This window comes from Nannospalax galili, unplaced genomic scaffold (assembly GCF_000622305.1).
Source record: "Nannospalax galili isolate Female #2095 unplaced genomic scaffold, S.galili_v1.0 scaffold660, whole genome shotgun sequence".
Classification (NCBI taxonomy): Eukaryota; Metazoa; Chordata; class Mammalia; order Rodentia; family Spalacidae; genus Nannospalax; species Nannospalax galili.
In genome coordinates this window covers 2,898,188-2,905,653 of record NW_008349073.1, presented here as the reverse complement: position 1 = coordinate 2,905,653, position 7,466 = coordinate 2,898,188, and the positions used below count along the sequence as shown (strand labels likewise).

Here is a 7,466-nt window from a genome sequence, read left to right as displayed (position 1 = left end):
ATCTCGACACTCATATTCTAGTATTCTTGCTGTCAATCCTCATGCTACATTTGCTTTGAGCTCTTTCCATTCTGCCCTAAGACACTTTCTCCCCTTGAGCTTTTCCAAAGTAGAGTCATCAGGTTAAACAGCTTGATCAAAGCTTGAGGCTTTTATGTGTATTCCAGGTTATTCTCTGTCCAATCTACATCAATTTGTAACACAGTCAGAAGGGGGTTGTTTTTATTTTATTTTTTAAGATTTATTTTGTATTTGCTTTGCCTGCATGCATGTGCAACACATGTGCACCTGGTGCCAGCAGAGGCCAGAGGAGGGCATTGGATCCCCTGGAACTGAAGTTACAGACCATTGTGAGCCACTGTGTGAGTGCTGGAAACCAAACCCGGGTCCTCTGCAAGGGGGCAAGTATTCTTAACTGCTGAGCCATCTTCTCAGTTCCTTATTTTAGTTTTTGAGACAGTCTTACTATGTAGCTCAGGCTAGCCTCAAATTTCAGATCTTCCTGCCTCACCTTCCTGAGTGCAAAGTTCAGGTGTGTGTCGCTATGCCTGGCTCAGAAATCTCTGTCCTCTCCTCTGTACCACTGAGCTATATCCCTGACCAGAAGGTTTAAGGGCCTCTTTGTACAGTTTTGCCCACGATGATAGTCTGTCCTGGTGAATACCTAAATATTATTCTTTCACTTGATTTACTTAGACTACTTTAGATTTTGTTTTCTCTTTCTTCTATGTTATGATTGACTGTTGGTGTCTGGAAGGAAAGATTTAAATATTTTGGTCTTAAATGTTTATTTTGCTTTATGTGTGCATGTGGTATGTGTGCAGCATGCATGTAGGTATCCAGGGCATGCAGAGGCCAGAGGAAGATGTCTGCAGTTCTCCTCTATTGCTCTCAGCCTCATTCCTTTAAGGCAGGGTTTCTTACAGAACCAAAGGTTCACCTGTTTTGCCCAGGCTGGCTAGTGTTCTTGAGATCTGGCTGTCCCTACTCCTCAATACTGTGGTTACAGACATACACAGCTATGCCTGGCTTTTTGCATGGGCACTGGGGATTCCAACTCAGGTCTTCATGCTTGTATAGGAAGCACTCTTATGCATGGAACCATCTCCCCAGTCCCTGATCCCATTTTTTAAAGCAGAATTTTTCTTTTACAATTGCTCTTTTCTACCATGAAATTTTCATTAACTTACAACCCAAAAGTATTTCTTTACATTCTGAACTTTTTATCAGAAGTCCTATTTCTTCATCTCTCAAGACTGTTAAAAACATTGCCCGTTATATTGTTTTGTCATGTAACGAAAGACTTCTAGAGTTCAGTATCAACGAAAATGGCTCTTTTGCCATCAAACAAAATGCTTCCTTTGATCAACTGTAATTATATAACCTTAAATTATCATTTTATTTTTGTTTTGTTGCAAGTACTTCTAATTCAAATTTAAAGTTTAACTAGAACAATGATACTAATCCTGAGGGTCTGATATTATAAACATGGGCTCTCAGAAGGCAGAGATTTTGTCTATTTTTCTTTCCTATTTCAGGGACAGAGCTCTAGATGGAGGAATGTTTCAAAAGACTCTATGGTGGGAGTTTCATTTTTCAAGCATATATACATCATATAATTCTATGGGTGTTTAGCTGGTTTCAATTACAGTGTAAAACCACATCTTGTACTCTGAAGCTCTCTTAAGAGAACAAACTCTACTAACCACTCTGTACTGAACAACAGGGTGTTATATAATTTGAGAATTGTCTTGCTGTTTCACAAAATCATGGAATTGGATTTTATGGATCAAATTGGAATTTATGCCAATTTGAAGCACATGAATGGTAAAGAAGAGATGACTTCCTGGGTTTTGGTGTCTCTTTGGGATTAGGGTGGATTATGGTTCAGTTTACCTTTGGGAGGATTAATCTGAAGGAGGTCCAGCAAGAGGCATCTGAAAAAAAAAAATGTGAACCATCCTGAAATCCACCCTGAGTGGACCATGTACCCTTAGGTTGTCCTCTGAAACCCTTAGGTTGTCTCAGCTCCACCCTTGCCCTTTGGCTCAAGCAATAGTGTGTCTTCCTGGACTCTGGTCTTATACCTAGGGCTGCCCCACCCTCATATTTTAGACACTGTTCTGTCCACTAAGCCCAAGGCCTTTCCTACTTCTTGGCTTTCCCTTGCGCTCCTGATCTCATGCTTTGGTTCCTCTTTGTTGCTCTGGTCCCTTAGTTCAGACAGCTGACACTGCTTTCCTTGTGGGGATCACACCCCCCTCACCCCAGATGTTCAACCTTTGATTTCAGGTCACTGCCTTCCTTGAAAAGGCCCAGGGACACTGCTTCCATAGAGACACCTGCTGTCTTCTGATTCTACATCCTTGTACTTTATTCAGGAGAAAATACAATGTGACCACATCAATGACTTTCTTCTCTTCAAAACGTTTGTTTCACATTATCTTTTTTTTCTACATAAGCAACAAACCACAAAAATTATTGCTGTAAATAATGATTAGGTTAAACTGCATGACATTGTCAACATTGAGTTGAGGGGTGTAGCTAGATAGATCAATTATAGATTGTTTTCTTAGCATGCACATGGCATTGGGTTTCATTTTGTGCCACACTGCTCTGAGGCTTTTGGATTTGTTGTTTCTAAATGATCAGAGTTAATTCCTGGGGCTGGAAAGATGGCTCAGCAATAAAGCACTTGCTGCTCATGCTGCTCTTCCAGAGGACATGAGTTTGGTTCCCAGTACCAACATTGGGCAGCTCACAACTGCCTGTAACTTGAGCTCCAGGGGATCCAACACACTCTTCTGGCCTTCATAGGCACCTGAACACGTGACATACACTTATACAGACCCATACAGACACAGACATACATACACAAAAATGAAAGTAAAATAAAAATCTTCTTTTTAAAATATTTTTTGTTATTTTTATTTTATGTGTATGCTTGTATTGCCTGTGTGTAGGTAAGTGTACCCATGTTGTGCAATGACCGTGATTTAAAATATTTTTTGTTATTTTTATTTTATGTGTATGCTTGTATTGCCTGTGTGTAGGTAAGTGTACCCATGTTGTGCAATGACCGTGAAGGACAGAAGAGGCTGTTGGATCCCCTGAAACTAGAGTTATGGACAGTTGTTAGCTGCCATGTGGGTGCTGGGATTTGAACCTGGGTCTTCTGCAAGAACAACCAGTGTTCTTAACCACTGAGCCATTTCTGCAGCCCAATAAAAATCTTTTAAAAAAGAGTTAACTCCTTAAATTAAATCAACAGACAGATTAGAGACTCTGATCATGTACACACTCTTTTAGTTTTGTTTCCCTGGAGAAACCTGACTGACAGAGTTTGTTACAAGAGTGTTTCTAGAAGAATAAATCCTTTATTTTTACTTTTTTATTGTGTATGTGTATATGTGTGCATTAATGTGTATGTGAACAGGTATGTGCATGTGGCTATGGAGGTCAGAGGACAGCCTAGGGTGTTGTTGCTCAGATGTCTTCCATCTTTTGTTTGGGACAGGGTCTCTTATTGTCCTGTGCTTTCACCAAGTAGGCTAAGCTAAGTGGCCAACAAGTTCTAGGGATCCACTGACCTCCCATTCACCATAGCTGGGATTGCAGTGTGAGCCACCACGCTCGGCTTTTTACATCGGTTCTGGGGATTGGAACACAGGTCCTTATACTTTCATGGGGATACAGAGGAGGGAGAAGTCATTTCTGGTTGGAGGTGGTTCAGAAGATTTTATAAGAAAGGGCTGTGCCTGAACTGAGCCCTAGAAGGTTGCTGCACGTAGAAGGAACTAGATGAGCAAATGTACTGGGATGGGAAGCCCAGAGTGTGTCTGAAGTGACTTCTAGTGTGGCTAGAACTGCTGGAGTCACAGTGAGCAACTCAGGGCAATGCAACCCTGGATTATGTCCTTGAGTGGACAGGTGGTATTTCCACAGACAAAAGGTGAGGTGGGGGAAGTCCAGCCTCCTTGGCCTGCACTCTCCTTGAAGGAGGTAGAGGGAGCCTGCCTGGGAAGTGAGAGCCTTGGTCCAGAGGTGAAACACAACTCACTGCTTTTGGCTTTTTAAGTCCAGAGTAATCAATGGACCAGGATTCTATCTTGAATAAGGTCCGTGGGGCTAGGGAATAGTCCAGAGTTCTAAGAAGGCAGAACAGGGCCAGAACAAAAAAGAGGCCTGGTGATGAGGCCAGTTTAGTACCCATTCTTGATTCCTGGCCTCTTGTCATTCTAAATGGCATCTCAGCTACCTCTGCAGTGAAGAGAGGCCTTCTAATAGATGCTTCTGGGAAAACTTGTGCTTTCCTGGTAAAAAAGGGCAGCTATTTCTGGTTCTGGGTTTTCCTTCTCCTTTTTCTTGTCTTCTTTTCTTCCAGTGCAGGAGCTGAAGCAGCTCTTTTGCAACTGTAAAAAAGAAACATGCCAGTAAAATTTGAGAGATACATCATAGAGATGACTGAGAAAACAGTATTTAAACAGTATTTCTAACTTCTTGACCTATGAAAGGTAAAAAAAAAATGTATGCTTATCCTATAGTTAATATGGCTTGCTATTATTTGCTGGCACTTTCATAACTGCTTGCTAGTCACTAACTTCAGGGTTCTGGGAATAGAAAGAAATCCTGTGGTTTCATCCTTGCTTGATCATCTACAGTTAGAGAGTCAGAACAACACACTTTGCTATAATAAATGTGGTACCACTGTCTGGAGCTTGGCTTATGTTTTGTTCCTTGGAAATTTGTGTGACAGGCAGTCTACAGTGATAAAACTCAACAGTGATCCAAGATACAGCTGCCCCAGGAGTAAATCAATATACAATTACACAAAACTACTGACAACCTAAAGGCACTGGATTAATGCCATTCGGGAGAATGAAATCAAGGTTGACTTTGCCATTAAATGGCAATAAGACTAGGCTCAAAGTTGACCCATTAAAAGTTCTGTAACCATTGTCCAAATCTTATGGTTGTATAAATGTATAAAAAAACCTCCACAAATCATTTACAAGATATGATAATAAAGATAAGGCAAGTTATCTTCCTTGGGTTGATATAAATTTTATACGATAAGGTTTGAGAAATACCTAAACATAAAGTATAAAACAAATTGCATCTTTTTGTTTCTTTTTTATTTTATTTGCATGTTTTGCCTGCATGTATGTAAGTGCAGCGCATGCATGCAATGCTCACAGAGGCCAGAAGAGGGCGTCAGATCCCCCAGAACTGGAGTTATGGATGACTGTTAGCTGCCATATGGGCACTGGGAACTAAATGTGGATCCTCTGGAAGCATTGCTAGTGCTTAGTTGCTGAGCCATCTCTCCTGCGCTGTTTAGTTTCTTGAGACAGGGTCTTGCTATATAGCCCTGGTTGACCTGACACTTGCTATGTGGATCAAGCTGGCCTTGAACTGTGTAAATCCCTCTGCCTCTACCTCCCAAGTGCTGGGATTTATAGGTGTGTGTGCCACCACACTCTTTTCTTCCCTTTCATTCTTTCCTTTTCTTTCTCTCTCTCTTTTTTTTTTTTGGTCTTTTTGAGACAGGGTCTCCTTGTAGCCCCAGCTGTCCTGGAACTCAACTATGTAGACCTGGCTGGCCTTGAACTGACAGAGATCTGCCTGCCTCTGCCTCCCGAGTGCTGGGATCTTTTTTCTCTTTCTTAAAAAAAAAAACAAAACAAAAAAACCTTTTAGGGGCTGGAGAGATACAGCTCAGTAGTTAAGAGCACTGGCTGCTCTTGCAGAGTAAGAGCTAGTAACTGTCTGGAACTCCAATTCCATGGGCTCTGATGCCCTCTTCTAACCTCCATGGGCAATGCACAACATGGGTGCACTTATATACATGCAGGCAATACATTCATACATATAAAATAAAAATAATAAATAAAATATTTTAAATAACCTTTCATTTTCCCCCTTCAGTTTGTTTGAGACAAAATCTTACTCTGTAGCCCAGACTGGTTGGGAACTCACTATGAAGTGGCTGGCTTCTAATTCACGGTAGTCTTCCTGCTTTAGCCTCCTAAGTGCTGGGATTATACGCAGGACCCACCCTTCCTTCCTTCCTTCCTTCCTTCCTTCCTTCCTTCCTTCCTTCCTTCCTTCCTTCCCTTCTTTCTTCCTTTTTTAAAACAGGATTTGAGTTTCATTTTTTTATTTTTGGTCTTTTTGAGACAGGGTCTCCCTGTCGCCCCAGCTGTCCTGGAACTCACTATGTAGACCAGGCTGGCCTTGAACTCACAGAGATCCGCCTGCCTCTGCCTCCTGAGTGCTGGGATTAAAGGTGTGCACCACCACGCCTGGTGAGTTTCACTTAAAAAAAATTTTTTTTATTATTTTTATGTGTATGAGTGTATTGCCTGCATGTAGGTTAGTTCACCCGTGTTGTGCAATGCAGCAGAGGTCAGAAGAGGGCTTTGGATTCCCCTGGAACTGGATGGAGTTAGTTTCACTTTTAACATACAAAGTCAATTTTTGGATATGTTTCCTTTAAAAATGCTTTTAAAGCCGAGAGTGATGGTACCTGCCTGTAATTCCAGAATTCAGGAGGCTGAGGGAGGAGGACTGAGAGTTTGAGGGAATCCTGGGCTTCATAGGGAGACCCTATCTCACAAATCAGTTTTAAAAATGGTTTATGCCATTATGCATTTTAATCAAGTTTGGGATACAGGAGGCATATAGAAACAATAATTTTAAAAAACTTACACAGGGATCTGGAGAGATAGTGCACCAGTTAAGAGCATTTGCTGCTCTTACAGAGGACCTCGGTTCTTAGCACCCATACGGCAGCTAACAGCCATCCATAACTCCAGTTCCAAGGGATCAGACATCCTCTTCTAGTCTTTTCTGGGTTCTGGATTCTACAAATGTAGATAGGATAAGGAGACATGTTTGTTTATCTTAGAAGCAGGCTATCAAATACCTAAGATCAGACTATGTATGGTAGAACATTCTGAATTCATATCTTGACCCCATCCCTTCAGATATTGACCTAGAGTTGATTTGCTCACTTTAAAAACTTACATTCATTGCCAGGTGTGGTGGCACATGCCTTTAATCCCAGCACTCGGGAGGCAGAGGCAGGTGGATCCCTGTGAGTTCAAGGCCAGCCTGGTCTACATAGCGAGTTCCAGGACAGCTGGGGCTACAGGGAGGTCCTGTCTCAAAAAGACCAAAGAAAAAAATAAAAAACAACCCCCCCCCCAAAATTTACATTCATTTATTTGTGTATGCGTGTATGTGTATGCCAGAGTGTCATGTGGAGGTCAGAGGACTATTTGCAAGAGTTGGCTCTCTCCTTCTACCATGTGGGTACCAGGGATTTAACTCAGGTCATCATATTTGGTGGCAAGCACCTGCTGAGCTATCTCAAGAGCCCAGTTCACTTAAAAAAAAAAAAAAAATTAGCCAGGCATGGTGGCGCATGCCTTTAGTCCCAGCACTTGGGAGGCAGAGGCAGG

General features: G+C 41.8%; 1 long non-coding RNA gene across 1 annotated transcript in view; it reads right to left on the bottom strand.

Moving 5' to 3' along the window:
- Nucleotides 1-3,127: 3,127 nt before the first annotated feature.
- Nucleotides 3,128-7,466, bottom strand: part of LOC115072572 — a 5,741-nt gene continuing 1,402 nt past the window's right edge. Inside the window, exons 2-3 of the long non-coding RNA XR_003851620.1 lie at nt 6,712-6,866; nt 3,128-4,412 (exon numbers count right to left, since the gene is read on the bottom strand). This is a non-coding gene — a long non-coding RNA (uncharacterized LOC115072572). The remainder of the gene's footprint in view (nt 4,413-6,711; nt 6,867-7,466) is intronic.